Genomic DNA, 19500 nt, shown 5'->3' on the forward strand with positions numbered 1-19500 from the left:
GCGTGCCAGGGCCCAAGTAAGGGATCAGAGGGGACAGCACAAGGGCACGACTCTCTGGCTCACAACCACATGCACTTGCGGCACCAGATGATAGAAGGAGGGTCTGTATCTATTTCAACAGCATCTTCAGTTCCTTCCAGGGAAATAATCTCCTGAACCAGGATGTTTATGCGGATAATGGATCTCCCTGCGGTTCTGCCAGAGCTCCCCGGAAAACCCACGTCGTGGGATCCCTGGTGGTGGAGAGACGTTAGCGCAGCCAGACCTGGACGAACTGCAGGTCACCCGAGGTGGCAGCAGCCTGCCCGCCTTGGACCCTGCAGACATATGTTCGGCTTATTCCTGCCAGTATCTCTTCCAACTGTGTGCGCCTTTGACATTCCGGAGCGCCAAGGTGTAATAAATATCCAACTTTGTCTTCTGACAATAGTCCGCCACATTTAATTAACTGGAGCGTAAAAAGCTGGGGAGGGGGGGAGGGGACACCAGGAGCAGCCACAGAGGGAGGGGATTAACCTTTTAAGCAAGCTGCAGGCAGGCCTCGTCAGGAGGGAGCACACTGATAAATCTAAGGGGGGGATTACATCCTCCCCCCACTGCAGGTCCTGATAACCTTGTCAGCTTGCGGGGAGCGGCGGCAGGTCTCCAGAGCGACAGGGACAAATGGCAGGCGGCCCCCCACTCAAACTGGAGATGGGTGAGGAGGACACCCTGAGGGGCCTGCCTTCTAGGAAGCACGAGCGAAACCCACCCAAATCTCCGCGAGCTGCAAAGTGCGTGCTTTCTTTCTTTTTTTCTATCTCCATTTTATTTAATGGCCCAGAAACCTTGTGGAAAGTGCTCTCTAAAAGAACATCTGCCATGTTCTCAGCCCTGCTCGCCAGTGGGCTCCTGGTAGCATGGCCGCGGGGCCCTTTGGGGGGGGGCCAGGATGCCCAGAAAGGAACAATGGGGTTTCAGGATCTCTTCTGGAAGGTCACTCCGTGGTCTCCTGGCCCCAGGGCTGTGTCAGGAGGAGCGAGGGGCAGCTTCGTGGACTTGGGCCACTGCTGACTTGTGGGGTTGAAGTCTCAGCTCTTAATGGGATAGAAGAGGCTCCCTCAGAGGCAGGAGAGGATTTTGGAGCTGCTAAAAGGCACAGGCTGGTGGCAGGAGGAGCTCCCCTCACTGGGCTCAAACGTGTGACCCTGGGTAAGTCACTTTCTCCCTCTGGGCTACAGCTGCGTAACAGACACCGGGATTTTCCCAGGCTGGCTTCTCACAGCAGAGCTGAGGAACAGCGTTCTGGAGGGCCATTTATCCCGTTTACAACTTCCATGGCCGGCCTTCAATAGCTTCCTTTCTCTCCCACAAGAGCACAGGGCCAAGCCAGCTCTGCACTAGCTGGACACCCTCCAAGAACAACTCCGGCTCCAGGCTGCCTGTCAGAAGCAGACAGGAGGCCTGGGTGCCCCTCCCCCCACGCAGACTAGTCCTCTTCAAAACCAGCCCTCTGGAACCTGAGCCCCTGGGGCGACCTACTCCTGCCCTGGCCAAGGAGACAACACCCCGTCTGCCCAAGTTGTCTAGAAAATCCCACCCAGGAGGGTGGCAGAGGTCACTCGTGTGTCCCAGCCTTCATCCTTTTTTCTACGGAACTGGACTCTGGAGGAATTTCCCTGAAATTCCCAGAAGTTCCCCAGAACCACATGAAGGATGACATTTACAATGAGTCCATTCTGAGCACTGAAGCCAAGGGAGGGAAAATGTTTCCCGGGCAGAGACAGGCAAAGCAAGGGTGCTGCTGGCCACTGCTCTGGCCTCCCCTGTTGAGAGGGCCCTGGTGTTGCTATTAATAACAGCAACCAAAGTCTTCCCTTAGCTTCTTAGTGTTTCCAGTTAAGATGTCACTTGATACAGAAAAATAGCAGGTCCAAGAGACATGGCTCCATTTTACAGCAGTGGAAACTGAGGATCAGGAAAACGGTCTGGCAGCCCCTCAAAAGGTTAAATGTCAAGTCATCATCTGATCATGCAACTTCCCTCTGGGGTATACACTCAAGAGAAATACAAACATACATCCACACAAACACTCGCACGTGAATGTTTACAGCAGCGTTATTCGGACAGGCAAAAAGGGGAAACAGTCCAAATGTCCATCAACAGAACAGATCAACAAAATGTGGCCTGCCCTAATGATGGAATATTATTCAGCCATGAAAAAGAATGGGGTCCTGATTCACACTACACTATGGGATGAGCCTTGAAAGTGTTAAGCCTTAAAGTGAACGAAGCCAGACACAGAAGACCACGTACTGTATGTGGCTCATACCCCTGCGAACTGTCAAGGACAAGCAAATGCACGTGATGGAAAGTGCATTTGCAGATGCCCAGGGCTTGGATGATGGGGTAAAACGGGGAGGGATTACCAGTCGGTATAGTGTTGCTTCTGGGGTGAAAAAAAAAGTGTCCTGGAACTGGAGAGGTGATGGTTGTAGAACTTTGTGAAAACAACTGAATTTCACTTTATTTTGCTTTATTGTTTTTAAATTTTTTTCTTTATTGATTTGAGAGAGAGAGGAAGGGAGAAGGAGAGACAGAAACATCGACGAGAGAGAACATCGACTGGCCGTCTTTTGTATGTCCCCCACTGGGGATTTGGCCCACAACCTGGGCATGTGCCCTGACTAGGAATCGAACTGGCGACCTTTTGGTGCATGGGTCGATGCTCAACCACTGAGCCACAATGGCTGGGCCAACTGAATTTCACTTTAAAGAGTGACTTATGCCCTGGCCGGTTTGGCTCAGCATTTAGTGCTTCGGCCTGTGGACCAGAGAGTCCCGGGTTCAGTTCCCGCTGAGGGCACATACTTTGGTTGCAGTTTGTCCCCGGCCTCTGTTGGGATCGTGTGAGTGGCAGCCAGTCGATCTGTCTCTCTCACATCGATGTTTCTCTCCCTCTTCCTCCCTCTCACTCTCCCGCTCTATCTGAAGATAAATGCAAAAATGTCCTCGGGTGAGGATAAGAAAAAAAAAGTGATTTATATTGTGTATGAATTTCATCTCAATAATTTTTAAAAAACCCAACAGAGACTCAGGAATGAAAGGAGCTGTGCAGGGTCAAACAGCTGGGGGCCTCCACACGTGGGGGGGGGGTACACTCGCTGCTACGTTATATGTGTCTTGAGCCATGATACTGGGGTGGGGGTCATGTAACTGAGAGGCTGGAAAACGAGGGAGACGTTATTACCTTTGAAATCAGGATGCCGACACTCAGACCCTGGCTCTGCCACTTACTAGCTGTGTGACCTTGGGCAACTCACTTTACCTCTCTGTGCTCAGTTTCCTCTTCAGCAGTAGGGGATGGTGATAACAGTACTAGTTTGATAAGAATGATCAAGGTTGGATGAATCAATCTACACAGAGCCCCTTAAACTCCTTGCCTAGGTTTTCAGGTACCTCCATAAGCAGACTCTGTCACACCCCAGAACCCCGAAAGTCTCTAACACAGTGAAAACCTCGTCTTCACAGCCCAAGTTTCCCCGACATGCAGGTCTTTGCTTGTGTGGAATGCCCTGACATGACAGGCCCCACACCCCTTCCAGGGAGCCCCCCAGATGGCCCACAGGTGTCCTTTCCTGGATCTTCTCTAGCACTGGGAGGGTGTCACTGGGATCTTGTGGTCGTGGGGATCCCTAGCATTGGGGAAGCCCCTGGAAACCGAGGAAGAAGAGCTGGGCTCCAGAACAGCTTCTGTCAGGTTGGTGCTCCTGACCTCATTTCTCCTGCTCTGAAAAATAAAGGAAAGGGGCCCTGTCCTGTGGGGTCTCCGGGGGTGCTGTGAGAACTGAAGTGTGCGTGTGCACATGAGTGAGATAGAGCATCGGTTTGGAGACCTTCTCAGACACCCCTCTTCGGAAGACCGTGCGTGTCCACACATACACGTATGGGCCACCGGAACTGGGCTCCAGCGTCTGCCTGGTCCCCCAAAGGCAATGCCATTTGTCCACAGAAACCAGTCTTTCCTTCATCAAACTGCCACTTGGCGGTTTCTGTCCCCTGCCCCCATCCCAGTTCACTTCCCCATTTCATCGATGGCCACGGACACCCACTCTCCATCTTCCACGCGTGTCCCTCACTTTCACCTCCTCCCCGGCCCTCGTCATATGTGACCATTAAAACATAAAATTCAATAGATCAAAATGAAACAAAGTGAGAACTTCCGTTCCTCATCCCGCTAGCCCCATTTCGAGGGCTCACTTAGTGTCGTCACCCACACAACACTGCTAGCCTGACCTCCAAAACGGCTCTGGCCCTGGCTCCCCTGTGTGGGCTCTTGTCACCTCTGAATTGTTCCTCCAGTCCTTCCTGTGTTTAATGTTACAGGTGGGACCAGCCCCTGCTCCAGGGGTTCCCTATGGCCTCAAACGCAATATGGTGGCCCCCAGCCCCGCACGCTAATCGAGCACTCGAAATGAGGCTAGCGGGAGGAGGAATGGAAGGTCTCATTTTGTTTCATTTTTATTTATTTAATTTTATGTCTCAATGATCACATATGACCTGGGTCTAGCCCCTAGATACTCCAAGTACAGCCCATGGACCAACCACATCAGTGCCACCTGGGCCCAGGGAAGGTGCAGATGACCTCAGCGGCCTAAGGGAGAGAAAGTCCCCATGTGGCCTGTCAGGGCCCACCTCGAGCCACTTGAATCAAAACCTGCCCCATAACATCCCAGGTCATTTGAGTGCACGGTACAATTTGTGTCTCCTCCCTCCAAACTTCCCCCATCTCCCCTTTTCAAAACCCACCAACTCTTCAGAATCTGCTCCCAATACCACCTCCTGCAGGAAGCCCTCTCAGATTGTTCCAGCCAAATGGGAACTTTCTATCCTCCAAGCCCCGGGAGCTGTCTGCATCTTCCCAAGGCCCGGAAGCGTGTAGTCCACTCATGGCTGTGCCCTTCTCCTCCTCGGGTGGCCAGGAGGGCCTCGAAGGCATGACCTGTGACTTACTTTCGGTCCTCCTCTCAGCCCCACCCGGGGCCTGGCACCCAGCAGTTGCAAGAAGCCAACGTCTCTTTCCAAACCAGGGCAAGGAGAACAAAGTTGGTTGTGGGCTATTTGCTTTATTAGTCCCTCCCCTCGGCTTGCCCCACCGGTCTGACACGCTGGCTGCCTCTCTTCTAGCCTGAGCACCTGGGAGGTGACAGAGCCCTGAGTCAAAGGCATGAAAAACCAAGATGAAAAGCAGGCAGGTGGAGTTATTGGTTTCAATAAGCCAAGTAAAACCTCACATGCTTTTCATGAACCTCTCTGCAGGCAGGGATCAAGTGCCACAGCTTTGTCACACAGCAGGTGTCAGTTCTCCAAGAGCCTGCCAACGGCCCACCTGCAGGACCCTGAAGGCCTCCCAGAATCACTGGCAGAGGTGGGGTCAAGTGTGAGGCCTCTCTTCCCCCTGCACAGGCCCTCCCACAACCACACACTTGGCAGCCTCCCACAACCCTGGGCTCTGAGGATCTCCCCGGATGCCAAGGCCTCGAAGGCAGACACTGACCAGGTGCCAAGGCCATCCAGAACTCCTCCAACCTGGAGGAGGCCTCAGAACCAGCCTGTGAGTCTGGGACTCAGACATGCGACAGTGAATCCCATCTGGCCGCCCAGCTTGCCCATGCGAGCCGTTTCTCTGAAAAGCTCACTGCAAGGAATAGTCTGTTCAGCCAGGGCCACAGTTCATATCTTGGCTGTAACCCCGGAAGCTGCCAGAAACCTCATTTTTCGGTGTCCTCCTCTGCTAGGCGTGGAGACCGAAACCTCTGCCTCCACCCCCAGGGCTCAGGCAGGAAGTGGCCTCAGCTCCATGCACAGAGGCAGTCTCCAGGGGCTATAATACAAATGGGCCTGTCCAGGCTGAGAACAGGTGATAAGCCCCAGGAGAGACCCGCCAAAACCACACAAGGCCAGTGCAGCTCAGAGACCCTCCGATGGCAGCAGGAACTGAAGTCATCAGTTCCCAAGAAGCAGGGAAAACACACATGAACCCAAGACTGCGGTCATCAGCAAATGCCCTCTGTGTACCTGGGAGGCCTGCCCCAGAGCTCTGATCCCAGAGGGAAATCAGATGATGATGACAATCACACTAACAATAATATCGATAGCAGGTCAACACTTACGCAGAACCTACTGCATGCTACACGCCCTAAGGACGTTAAATGTACAAAACCCTTTCAATTCTCACAGCAACTGCAGGAAATACAATCCTCTACATGTTACACATGAGTAAACTGAGGCACAGTGCATTTAAGTACCCTGCCCAAGATCTCACAAGAAGTAAATGGCTTCTGAGTTCATGAACTCAACCACCACACTATGCTCCCTTAAAATTAAAGAGCTAGGTGGCAAGGTTGTTCCCGATTATTATAACCTGGGATTGCAGAGGAAGGAATAACCAGTCTTCAGAGGGTCAGCTCACAAAGGCTTCCAGACCTTTGAGCTGGCATCCTAGGCAGTGGAAACGGCCTGAACGCAGGCGTGGAGGAGGGGCAGAGGTCAGGCCCCACGATGGACAGGGCACTGGCTCCCATGCTTGGAAGTTGGGTTCTGTTAAGGAGACGCAGAGCCCAGCAGGGCCATGCTGGACATGCTCCCTTACTATGTAGAACAGACTCAGATGTGGGGGAGGGCCTAGTACATCCCACCAGAACCGAAGGGTGTTCATCAGAGGGAACCCCTGCCTCTATGGGGTCCCCAGCACTGAGAGAGGACACTTTGGAGAGGAACAGCGGCAGGGAAATGGGGGACCTCGGCTCTTTTCCTACAGGCATCACCATCTTCAGTAACTCCACAACACCAACAGTCTGTTGTGAAACTTGGGGGTTGAGGAAGCGCCTGGCTAATGCTCCCCTCTCTCAAGCTGGTCCCGGGAGGGTCTGGATGCAACTGTGCTCATGCTTCGTGCGTTATCAGCCCCACCTCCAGACCAAGAAACTGAGGGAGACCAGCGGCAGGTTCCCCCTCCTGCGGAACTCGCCCGCATCTGGGTCAGGAGTCTAGCTGGCTGTTCTAGCCACTGATCCACCCCACGAGCTAAAGTCCAGGATGAATATTCATGAGCATATCTAGTTCCACACTTTCATTTCTGGCACAAATTAATAATTTACAGTGGAGTTTCATAAAAATCAGACATAGCTCATTAGCAGCTCCCCAAAAGGCACCCTGGCCTGCTCATTGATCTGGTGAGGAAGCTGGTCTTTCCTCAGCGACACGTAACGAGGCCGTTATCTTGAGAGACAAACCCCTATGTGTACAGGGCTGGCGAACCTCACATTGAGGGACCTCACTGCCATGGGAGACCATCAGAGGGCCAAGGCCTGTGCTCGAAGCCCCCCCTAAAACACATCTTCAGGACACTTTTTAAAATTAATTGATTTATTTACTTATTTATTCCTTTATTGATTTTAGAGAGAGAGGAAGGGAGAGGGAGAGAGAGATAGAAACATCGATGAGAGAGAACATCGACTGGCCGCCTCCTGCACGCCCCCCACTGGGGATCAGGTCCACAACCTGGACATGTGTCCTGACCGGGAATCGAACCAGCGACCTCTTGGTGCCTGGGTCGACGCTCAACCACTGAGCCAGACTTCAGGAGACTTTAGAAGCTGTGCCTGGGAAAGGATGGAGCTTTCCACCTGGTAAAGGCAAGGTCACTCTCCACCTGGAAATGGAGAGGGCAGGTGGGTGGAGTGTGTGCCACAGACCACTTTCCAAAGAGGTGACATCACCGCCATCTCCCACCCCACATGCTCTCCGAACACCTTGCTTCTCCCCATCAAAGGGTAAAGCCTAGCTGCTCTCCAAGAGAGCCTGGGAGGGCTTGTCCTCACTTGTAATGAACGGACTGTGGCCTGGGTGACACCATGTGACTTCTGAGGCTGGGTCCCACAAGGTCATGTAGTTTCCTCCTCGTGAGCTGGGACAGCTGCCTCTGGAGCCCTGTGCTGCCGTATCAGAAGGACAGGTTCCCCGAGGCCCATGTTGTGAAGGAGCCCAAGCCCCACGGAGGTGCTCCGGCTAACGGAGGTGCTCCGGCTGACGGCCCAGCTGAGGTTCCAGCCAACAGCCCGCATCGCCTCCAGCCTTCACATCTTCCTCACCGAGGCCCCAGGCATCAGGGAGGCCCCAGGCATCAGGGCGCAGACACTAGCCGGATCCCTCCAGGCCCTTTCTGAATTCCTGCATCCGTGAGCATTACTGAATAACGCTGTTTTACAACCACGTGTGCCTATGAAGTCTCCCTCCATCCCAGGGTGTCCTCGTCCCCTGCAGACCCACCCACGAGCCCGCAACTGCTCATGCAGGCGGGCAGTTGCGGCTGAAGTCAAGATTCGCTGAAATCCGCCTGTGAGCGAAACTTCCCAAAGGGGAAATGAAGGGGAAGGGGAGTGACACCTTTGTCCCTGGGCCCTTAAGATCCGACATAAAGGCTGATGATACTTCTGACACTCATTCCCAGAGCTGGTGAGAAGCCTGTGTGAACTGTCCCCCTCTCCACAGCTGCGGCCCTGCCTCACCTCTTCCAGGCCTTTCCCCAACTGCTCTCCAACAGGCAGCCCCCCCCACCCTCCCAGCCCCCCCACCCCGCGCACCGCAGCCCCTCCAGTGCCTTCAATTAAGACCCAGCATTATCTCCTCCTCCCCTTCCTTTCTGCTCCCTGCCTGCCCCCCTTTCTCTTGTCAGATAATCAGGGGAAACCAGCAAACGGTTGACACAGTTACCAAGACAACAGAAGTTAGGACTGTCGAGGAGGTCTGAAAGCTAATCCTAAATGAATTATAGGACAAGAGTGACAAGGGGGTGGGGACCAGTGTCGGGCAGCTTCAAAGCGGGCCCCAGTGTATGCGACAAGGTGCCGTCTGCCTGGGCTCTGGCGGCGGGGTCTGCGCTTGCTGGAGGGTGACACTGGAGTCCTTGGAGGGGTGGGGAAGTTGAAGGAGGAATTCATTAAAATGAAACTCTCTACTGAAGACGGTGGGGCACCGCCACCGCCATTCACTAAGACTCAGGGGCAGGGGCTCACCCCATTCAGCTTTGATGACGCGGGGGGCAGCGGGAAAGGGGCCAGGCCGATCTAATCAAGGCGATTCCATTTCTTCTTTACTTATTTAGAACTTGCCATCTTGTGACCGGGGCGCTGTGCACAGGCCCGCTGGCTGCCGGCCATTTCGGGAGTCTGAGCAAATCGACCCTCCCTGGCCTCCCGGCCCCATGGGCATGCCTGCCCTGCCCCGGCCATCCCACCCTCCACCCCCGTCAAGAATGACTCAGCCAGGTCCCTGGGGAAGGGCTCCCTCTCCTGACACCAGTCCAGAATCCAGGACACGGGCAGCAGGAAACCCACAGCTGGGAACTATTAATCCAAACAGTAATCCAAGCTAATGGTCCTACAGGGCTTGGCCTGGGCTTCTGCAGATTAACTCAGCAAATGCTCGAAAACAATCCCAGGAGGGAGGCACTACCACTGGCCCCACCGAACAGGCAAGGAAACTGAGGCCCAGGGAAGGGAAGTAACCTACCCCGAGCCACCCAGCCAGTGGGGAGCAGACGCAGGACAGACTGCAGTGCCGAGTCCCTGCCCCTACCAGCACTGCAGCAACGGAGCAGCTCGCTGACCGGGACCTGACAAGCCTGCCGGACAGACCCTGCAAGGGCACCCAGAACCTCGGCCCATTACCTACCTCTTCCTGGAATGCGGACCTCGAAACCCCACTTTCCACTTTCTTTCTAGGGGACTTTCCCTGCCTCTCCTCCCCCCTGCCTCCTTGGCCTGAGGCCTCACAAGCATCTCACATCCCTGCTCTTTCACTCACCAAGGACTTCTCTGGAAATTACAACCCCCTTCTCAAACTTCTTAGAGGCTTGGTCACCCCAACAGTTTCCGCAGTCAGGCCAAAGTGTTAGACGAGTTTTCACACTTGCTCAAGCGTGAGAATCCCCTGGAGGGCTTGTGAACACACAGATTGCCGACCCCACCACGGTTTCTGCCTCGGCAGTCTCGGGGGAGGGGGGGGTCCCGTGAATTTGTACCTCAAATGGCTCCAGCGGCTGCCGGTGCTGCTGGCCTGGGAACCCCAATTTGGGAACCACCCGAGGTGTAAGCCCACACTCGGCCTCCACTTTCTACCTTTATCTCCACTCGCTGCCCCAGGTCACCAGTCACGACAAGCACTCATGCTCACAGACCCCACTCAGGCACCCCGCGCCAGCCCTCCTGCAGGACTCAGGCACTATAAGGGGAGCCATCTTTTTAACACAGATAGGACAACCCATCTCTACCTCCAGACTCCCACCCACACCCCCACTCCCACTGCCAATCTGGCCCAGCCTGCATGTTAGTCTCCCTGCTACCCCCTGTCTACCTGGAATCTATCACAGCCAGACAAGGAGTCCACTGAAGTCCCCCTCCTCTGTTTCCAGCTTTCTAGTCTCATGTCCTACCTGTCTCCCCATGGCTCATACCCCTGCGGCCACAAGGCCACACAAACATCCTGGGGCCTCAGGGCCTTTGCATATGCTTGACCCTCTGCCTGAGCACTTTCCCTCAGATCTTGTCAGGGCTAACACATCCCTTTCTTCCAGGCTCTGGCCACCCTAGAAAAAATAGCCTCTGCCCACACTCCAGCTACCCCCACTCCTCCTCCACTCTCCTCTTCTCCAGGGCTTGCTTCATGGGATAAAGCACAATGTGCTCACTGCTGGAACAGGTGCTCCACAGAAGCATGGCCCTTGGGGGTGTTTCAGCTACATTTCCATGTGCCTGGGCCAGTGCCTACATGTCATAAACACGTGTTGAATAATCAGATGAACTTGGCTGCTTTAAAGCCCTGGATTCCCACCCACTTATAACAGAATCAAGTGTATGTCACTGGCCTTATAACATTCAGAATATAATTCACACCCATCCATGATCTTCATTTCCTACTCTGGCTGAGCTCTCCTCCCCCCCTAAACTATCCTTCCTGCCTCTCCTGGGAGGCCCAGTGTGAAGGCCACTAACTTCCCACCAGCTGGGCCCTGTCTGCCCTGCCTACACTCTGAGGGCAAGGACTGGTCCTGATGCATCTGTCTGACCTCCAGGGCCTGGCACAGAGCAGGCCCAAGAGCCCACAGCTACCGATGGCAAGTGATGGCTCTTCTGCTTGAGGCATTATCCTGGGTGCTCCGTGCCCGGAAAGGGCCCTGCTCTCTGGACACCCCAGACTCTTCCAGATGCACGGGCTTCAGAGCCCTTCCACTAGGAGGCGCTGCTGAGAAGCAGGGCAGAAACAAAGGTTTTGCTTCTCCAGTGCACAGCAGGGGTGACAGGCCTAGGTTTTCCCTCCAGGTCACTTCCTTTCTGTGGCCTCTCGGACACCACCTCCACAACCTCAAATCCAATCGCTGCCTCCTCTGCACTCCCAAAAAATTCTACAAAGGCCCCTTACACCAGAATTTGTCACCCTGGATCACTCAATCTGCAAACCCCACCCCCCAGGGCAGGAGTGGCCCAGCACCAAGCTCTCAACATGCTTGAGGCGAATGAAGGTAACATGCTAGGTATTTTCAGAGTGGCGTGGCTATTCTCATTCATCCCTCCTCACTGTACTGGCCTCCTTCCACCCAGCCTCACTCCCTCATTTCCAAGGCCCACCTCCAATGCCACCTCCTCCACAGAGCCTTTCTGGATTTCCTCCATCAAGGCAGATCCCAGGACTCTTCCTTCCTCATCTCGAGCCCAGTTGGTTCCTGAAGCAACCTGAGGATGAGACACAAACCTCCTTCACTGCTCCTGCCTGGTCCACACAGAGCAGGGCCGGGCACCCTGTGGGGCAGGCCTCGCCCAGCTCAGGTGCTGATATCTAGGAGGGGACGGCCGTGCTCTGTGTCCCAAGACAGAATGATGTCAAATGCATGTGCTTGTTCTGTGTAAAAAGCAACATTCAGCCCAACTGGTGTGGCTCAGTGGTTGAGTGTCGATCTATGCACCAGGAGGTCGCCAGTTCGATTCCCGGTCAGGGCACATGCCCAGGTTGTGGGCCCGATCCCCAGTGGGGGGGGCATGCAGGAGGCAGCCAATCAATGTTCTCTCTCATCGATGTTTCTATCTCTCTCTCCCTCTCTCTCAAATCAATAAAAGAAAAAAAAATTTTAAAAGCAACATTCTGACAACCTATGGTAGCATAACAGGTCTGTCAGGAAGGGGACCCCCTAAGAGACCACCAAATCAAGGGAGGGGTTGGGCCACCTGACCTCTGAGATCCCTTCCAAGCCCAATGTTCCATGACTTCCCAACCCCACAGACCATTAAGCAAGTGGCCAAATGCCCACTGGGCAGGAGTCCAGGCCTGGTCAGAAGGTGCTTCCTGTCTCGCTGCGGGAAGGAGCAGGAGGAAGACAGGGCAGCACAGACCCTTCAAGGTCGTGGCTTCAGGTGTGGCCTGGCCTCTGGGACTGGGTGGGCTCGGGCTACGGGGCTGAGAATAGGGCCTGGCTCAACTCCAACCCTGCCAGCTCCCACCCCAACACCCCCTGAGCTTCCAGCACAGGCTCCATCCAGGTTCAGGGCAACTACAGCCCCCGCCTGAGCTGTGGAGGGCCTGGCCTCGGTGGGAAAAAGCCGAAAAAATGCATTTTCCCCTAAAGGCTTGTAAAAAAAAAATTCTCACTGATTTTTTTCCCTTTTACCCCAAGCTTTCATGGCTCTAAATATGCCACACTTAGTAATTTTACGAGCAAACCAAGCTATACATCACACGGTTTTATGTTTCTAAATTAACAAAAGGACTTTAAATCTATATGGAGCTCTTTTGTAAAAAAGCTGCGTCTGTTTTTATTCCCTCACCCCCAAATTCCCTTTTCCCTTCTAATGTACTCCCCCTGGCCCCCTCCCAAGCCTTCAAAATTTCTGATTGTGTTGCTAGACCACCAAGGAGAGACAGTTCCAATATGGATGAGAAGCTGCTTTGCTGAGGACCCCCTATGAGGGGAGCATCCACTGCCCTGTGGGAAAGACTACTTTCAGGAGTTATAAAAGCCTGATTTTTTTTTCCCCCTGCAAAGTAGAGTATAATAGGATGTATCCTAGTAAATGAAAAGGCCACATCTACCAACACACCAAAAATCTAAGGAGAAGAATTAGAAGTCCACAGGTCCAGCAAGGTCTCTGTCTTCTTAGCTGCAAAATGCCAAGGTAGACCAGATGACTAGAGAGGCCCATTTGCACTTGACATTGCAAAGGAGTGGGGCTGCTCCATTCGTACATGTCCACGTCTCGGGGAAGATGGACAAGTGACATGGAGCACTGGCCTTGGAACAGGAGCCCAAGTCCAGACACTTCCTCCCATTACTGGCTCTGTCTCTGGGAGCTGGGTGGCCCTGGCCAGCTGCCCCTCCAACCCCCCACTTCCTCCTGCACAGAAGGAAGAGAACCATCCTTGCCTCATTCTAGGGCAGGGATCCAGGTATCATAATGACTGTTTGCTCCAAGAGCTTAAAAGAAACTTCTCCTGACTCCAAGAGTCAAGAAGATAAGGAGCAGGAAAGTTTCCAATGGGGTGATATCAGATTCCCACCCATGAAGTAAGAACAACACATTTAAGCAAGAAAAAAACCTTAATGAGAACCAAATTGAGCAGGGGGGTGGGAACCAGACCAGGCCCATCGGAGAAGGGCTGGGCTGAAGCTGGGACAAAAGGGCCCCTGGCTTTCCCAGCCGACAGATGGAAATGTGGCGGCCCCTCCCCATTTCTCAGGGGTACCCGAAGATTAATTAGTGACTGCCTGGAAAGTGCTAGATGAGAGCCGAAATGCTTGTCCCCGCTGAGTTTCTGAGCTGTAAATAAGCGGCTTTCTCAATCACAACTGAAATAGCAATGCTGTCCTTTTATCTGACTCAGATCCCATCGGGCCCGACCTGTTCCCAGAGCAGCCCCGGGGTGGTTCCGGAGTCCTCCCAAAGCCATGGGTTTCTTATGACCCAGCAGCTTCCCAGGACAAGCCAGAGCTGGGCATGCTTGGTCACAGCTGACAACCGCTGACAAGCCCTCCTAGCTCAGCTTCTGAGGTGTCACCAGGGGACCTGAGAGCCAGTAGCTGGAGGAGGTCAATGATTCTGGTCTGTACTCACCTTCAGCCACCCAGAGGGGCCTGACCAGAGACCCACACCCAGCCTTACCCTGGGGCTTTCTGGAAGCAGTCTGAGGGGGTGAAAAGTAAAATCTAGACAGCTCCCCGCAGGCCATCTGGGCCAAGGTTCACTTCTCCAGGGCACCCCCAGCTCCCGGCCGGGGAGGGCCAATGCTCTCAAAAGCAGGTCAAAGACGGTGTAGAGACAGGCCCAGGCCAGGCCAGGCTGACCTTTGGGAGGCAGCTGGGTAAAAAGGAAAATGTTCTGGGGAGACCCAGTTTCTTCAAGAGCAGCTACAAGCAGGCTGTGTGGCTTTGGGCCAAGCCCCAGCCCTCTCTGAACCTCAGTTTCCTCACTGAGGATTCCAGCAGAGGATCGTCCCTAGGGGGGACTGGGGTCACCCAGAGTTCAGCATGGGACTGGGTGGGGTCAGCTGACAGCTGAGGAGTCCACCCTCACAAACTCCAGGAACAAGATAGGGGACCGGCAGGGCACCACCGCCAACACCAGCGGCCAATCCCCTCCCTCGCTAGTTCAACAAATATTTATTAGGCAGGGACTCTGGAGCCAGACTGCCTGGGGTCAAAGCCTGACGGCAGCATTTACTGCCTGTGTGACCTCAACCTCTGGGCCTCAGTTTCTTTAGCTGGCAAGTGGGATGACATTAACAGCATGTCAGGTACGGAACGGGCACCATATAAGAAGTAGCCACTTCCTCCTCCTCATTATTTTTACTTTTAATATGGTTATTATGGGTCTGGCGCTGAGCCAAGAATGGAGGAACCACACAGTCCCCACCCTCCTGGAGCTCAAAAACGGGAGGAGTTCAGGAAAAGGGGTAACTGGGCGCAGGGACCCAGAAGGAAAGTCCGAGAAGATTCACGATCCCACTCATCCCAGCTCCAGTCACAGATGCCTGTGCCTCCTTCTGGGATACCAATTCCCTCTGCCCCCCTACCAGCGCATGAGCACACAGACTAGACACTGTGTCCTGGGGCCCAGGGCCCAGTCTAAAGACCTGAGTTCAAGCCCTGGCTGGTTTGCTCAGTGGTTAGAGAGTCGGCCCAAGCACCAAGGAGTCGTGGGTTTGATTCCAGTCAAGGGCATATACCTTGGTTGTGAATTGATCCCCAGCCCTGGTCGGGCTCATGTGGGAGGCAACCAATCAATGTGTCTCTCTCACATAGATGTTTCTCTTTCTCTCTCTCCCTCCCTCCCTCCCACTCTATCTGAACATGGATGGAAAAATATCCTTGGGTGAGGGTTAAAAAAAAAAAAGACCTGAGTTCAAGTCCAGGCTCAACCACTAAGAAGCCTTATAACTTTCTGCAAATAATTCCACCTTAATGACAATAATTATTGTAACTACCACTTGCTTAGTGTTAACTTCATTTTAGGCACCATTCTCAATGCCTTGCAAGGATTCATTCATTTAATCTCCTAACCAGAGGTCGGCAAACTTTCCCTGTCAAGGGCCAGGTCATAAATATTTTAGGTTTGGCAGGCCTTGTTGTAAGGACTTAACTTTGCTGTTGCAGCAGGAAGGCTACCACAGACAATGCATAAAAAAAATGGGTGTGGCTGTGTGCCAATAAAACTTTATTTACAAAAACAGCAGGATGGCCAACCCCTGCTTTGCACTAATACTGAGATGGATACGATTATGGATCCTACTTCACAAATGGGAAAATCAAGTGGGCCAGAAAGCTCAAGTCACCCTAGGTCATTCATGTCTTAGAAGAGCCAGAGCTGAACTTTAAACCTCCACTGTCCAGCCTTAGTCCTGTCACCTGTCAAACAGGAAGAGCCGTGCCTGCTGCCAGCCCAACTGAACCACTGGGATAACGACCGGATAGGCAGGTTCTGGGCCCTCACTCCCTGCAGTTATAGACACTGTGCTGTGATCTGGCTTCGGGGACAGAACCAGGTCCCAGAGGCTGGAGAGCACCTGGGCATCAGGCCTCCAGACAGGCCACAGAGCCACAGCACCTGGACTGGCCAGTATGGTGGGCAGCAGCCAGCTTCATGTCCTAGCTCGCCACTTCCAAGCTGGGCGAATCACTGAGCTCCTCTGGGCCTCCCTTTCCTCCTCTGTGAAATGGGCAGACACCCATCTCAGGGAGGGAGTCATTTACAGGAGATTCCTGTGAAGCCCTTGCAGGGGGGCAGACAGTGATCAAGCGGAACAGTTCACCCCTTTCACGATTACAGCTACTCCCCTGATCTGAGCTGACCGAAGCCCGGGGAAGCGACAGTACTTGACCATGGTTCTTCCAGGTCAAGCTTTGACACCGGTGATTTTCAACTGGTGTGCCGTGAGAGTTTTTAAAACATGCAATACCTGACTGTTGAGTCAGGGGCACTGACCTCTTTTCCCTTAGATTGTCAGATAAAAAAATGACAACAGCCAACACAGCAATAGCCATCTGGTGTGAATAAATCAAATTATACTTAGTTTTTGTTTTGTCTTGTTAATCCTCACCCGAAGATATTTTTTCCATTGATTTTTTTCAGAGAGAGTGGGAAGGAGGAAAGGAGCAGGAGGGAGGGAGGGAGAGGGGAAGAGAGAGAAAGAGAGAGGCATCAATGTGTCTCACATCTACTGTTTGCCTCCCGCATGGCACCCACAGGGGCAGGGATCAAACCTGTAGCCCTTGACTGGAATCAAACCAGAGACCCTTCTGTGGGCATGCCAACGCTCTTACCACGGAGCCACACTGGCCAGGGCAAAATTATTATTATTTTTTTGTCAAATCGGCAAAAAAAAGTATTTTTTGGTGTGCCACAGAATTTAAAAAAAAAAAAAATTTTTTTTTTCTTTATCGATTCCAGAGAGAGAGGAAGAGAGAGAAAGAGACAGGAACATTGATGAGAGAGAACAACATCAACTGGCCGCCCCCTGCACGCCCCCCACTGGGGACTGGGCCCACAACCTGGGCATGTGCCCTGACCGGGAATTGAACCAGCGACCTCTTGGTGCATAGGTCCACGCTCAAGCAGTGAGCCACGCTGGCTGGGCAGGTGTGCCACAAAATTTTCGTAGTTAGTTTATGTGTGCTCTAAGATGAAAAAGGTTGAAAATCACTGCTCTACACAATTACATCAAAATTATAAAGTACAAAACCCTAGTACAGAGATTTTAAAAAAAGACTCTAGCGGAGGACAAACCTCTTTCCTTGGTGGAGACTGAATTAGGCCCTGACCTTCCACACTCCTGACCTCCCTAGGGTCCAGTACTGACGCTGAGGGTTTTCGCCAGCCAGGACTGATTTCCCTTAATTGCTTTGAATTTCCTAGCCTGACACTTCCTCCTTTTCTTACTGAGCCTCCCAGTGTAAATAGAAAATCGGTCACCTGATGAATAAATATGCGCCAGCAGCCACCCAATGGCAGGTGAAGTGGAGTGTAGATTACAAGCACCTGTGCTTTTTAAGATGCCCTGTACTTAAGAAGATTCATTCTTGCCACAAACCTGTGCTGCGTGTCTGCAAGGCAAGGCAAGCGAGTGGGGTGGGGGAGGCAGTGCTGCAGATGCAAAGAGGAAAGAACTGTCCCTGCTTTCCAACAGCTCACACTCCAGGGGGGAGGCTGACAGGGAAGCCGCGGATAGCAGGAATGGTCAGCTACATCTTGGGTTCGAAGGGCTCTGGAGCATTTCACCAGGCACCAGCTCCCATGGATTCGGCTCTGAGCCCGGGAGGACTGGGCCCTGTGTTGGTACACAACCCTTCTGTCAATTGGGGATTCTGGTTCTAATTTGGATGGGATGGGTTAAGTAAGGGCAGTGTGGAGGGAGTGGAAGTGCTGGATTTGCATTTCAGGCAGTGAAGGCAAAAGAAATAAAAAAGAAAGTGGAAAACCCTGGAAAATATTCTTCCTATAAAAGTGATTTAGACAGGAACTGAAATGCAGACCCTATCAGTTCCTGGGAAGGGTGGGGGACCTAAAACAGCTACAAGGAAACTCAGACAGAGTACTGCACAGATTTCACACAGAACAAAGTCCTTCCTACACTCTCCCACGCCCCCCCCCCCCCTTGCACTCTACTCTCAACTTGGGGGAAACGTTTGCCCTAATTCAGGGCAGCCAGGGCCAGATCCAGCAAAGCTGGGTCCTGCCCAGACCCATTCCTTCCCCCGGGGCTCCAGGGGTTCCAGGGAATCCAGGGCCTGTGGGAGCCTCAGCCAAAGTCAAGGGGCTTCTGAACACAGAAGAGAAAAAAACAAAACCCAACACACGGCCACGTGCACCTTCCCCAGCAAAACAGTTCAGAAACAAACCTCCACCGAAGCCCCTTCTGCAGAATTTTAAAAGCCCTAACATGAGAAGCCCAGGGACTTCCTCTCCTCCCAACAGCACTCTAATGTCTCCCCAACCCCCAGATCCATGGATGCCCTAACTTCCATGGGAACTGTGTCAACGCCCAGGGAAGATGGAACTCTCAAAGGAAGGAAGGGAAAATAAAAACACAGCTCATTTTTGAACAAGGTCGCATGCAGACCTGCCTTCCTGACCTGCAGGTCACGTGGCCCTGAGGGGGCATGCCTGGCGAGTTGCTCCGGACCCCGAGGGCGAGGGAGGGGCCGCCGGGCGGGGGGGGGGGGAAGGGGCGGGAGCAGCGCGGTGGCGAGTAGGGTGCTAGGGATCCCCAAGGCTCCCACCTTCCTCGCCAGAAACCCCTAGCTCACCAGCTTCCCTTTAGCCTACATGCAATTATTTTTAAGGTTTCAAAGTCCAAATAAAATGAATTCAAGAGAGGTTCCCCCAAACCCCCTGCTGTCACCCCCTCCGCTCCCATTTGGGCTGAAAACACGACTTGCCCCGAAACAGAAAGTTACTGGGCAGGCTTCTGTCAGCGCGCAAAAAGGTTAGGAAAACAGGAAGCCACGCCAACCACCCTCTAGAGCTTCCCCCGGCCCCCTCCTCCGACCTCGGCGGCCGGCAGACACAGAACCTTCCAGGGAATCCCGGCAGGAAGGGGGGCGGGTTCGCCACGCTCGCGCAGAGACCGCGCACGGGGCTGGCTGGAGGGAGAGGAAAATAAGCCCCGGGACTGCGGACGGGGGTGGGGGGTGGGAGGGCGCATGCCACCCGATCGCGTCGGCCTGCAGGAAAGTAACTTCACACCCACTCGGTGTTTAATTCAACTCGGAAGGTTTGAGTGCCCCAGCCGCTCGCTGCGCCGCCGCCGCCGCGGAGCCGGCTACGGGCAGACAGACAAAAGGAGCGAGACGCACAACCCCCGGCGGCAGCGCGGTGTGGGTGGCGGGCGGGCGCTCCCCGCCGCACGTAGCACACAGACCGCCGGCTGGGGCTCGGCGGGAGCAGCCGGGGCCGCGCGCGCCAGCCCGCGAGGGGC

The 19500-nt window shown here is 53.8% G+C and overlaps 1 protein-coding gene across 2 annotated transcripts in view; it reads right to left on the reverse strand.

Annotated features, from left to right (window-relative positions):
* The window catches only part of GSE1 (Gse1 coiled-coil protein), a 426886-nt gene that overhangs the window by 90375 nt on the left and 317011 nt on the right, over positions 1-19500 (reverse strand). The window lies entirely within an intron of this gene.

This window comes from Molossus molossus, unplaced genomic scaffold (assembly GCF_014108415.1).
Source record: "Molossus molossus isolate mMolMol1 unplaced genomic scaffold, mMolMol1.p scaffold_m16_p_21, whole genome shotgun sequence".
NCBI lineage: Eukaryota > Metazoa > Chordata > Mammalia > Chiroptera > Molossidae > Molossus > Molossus molossus.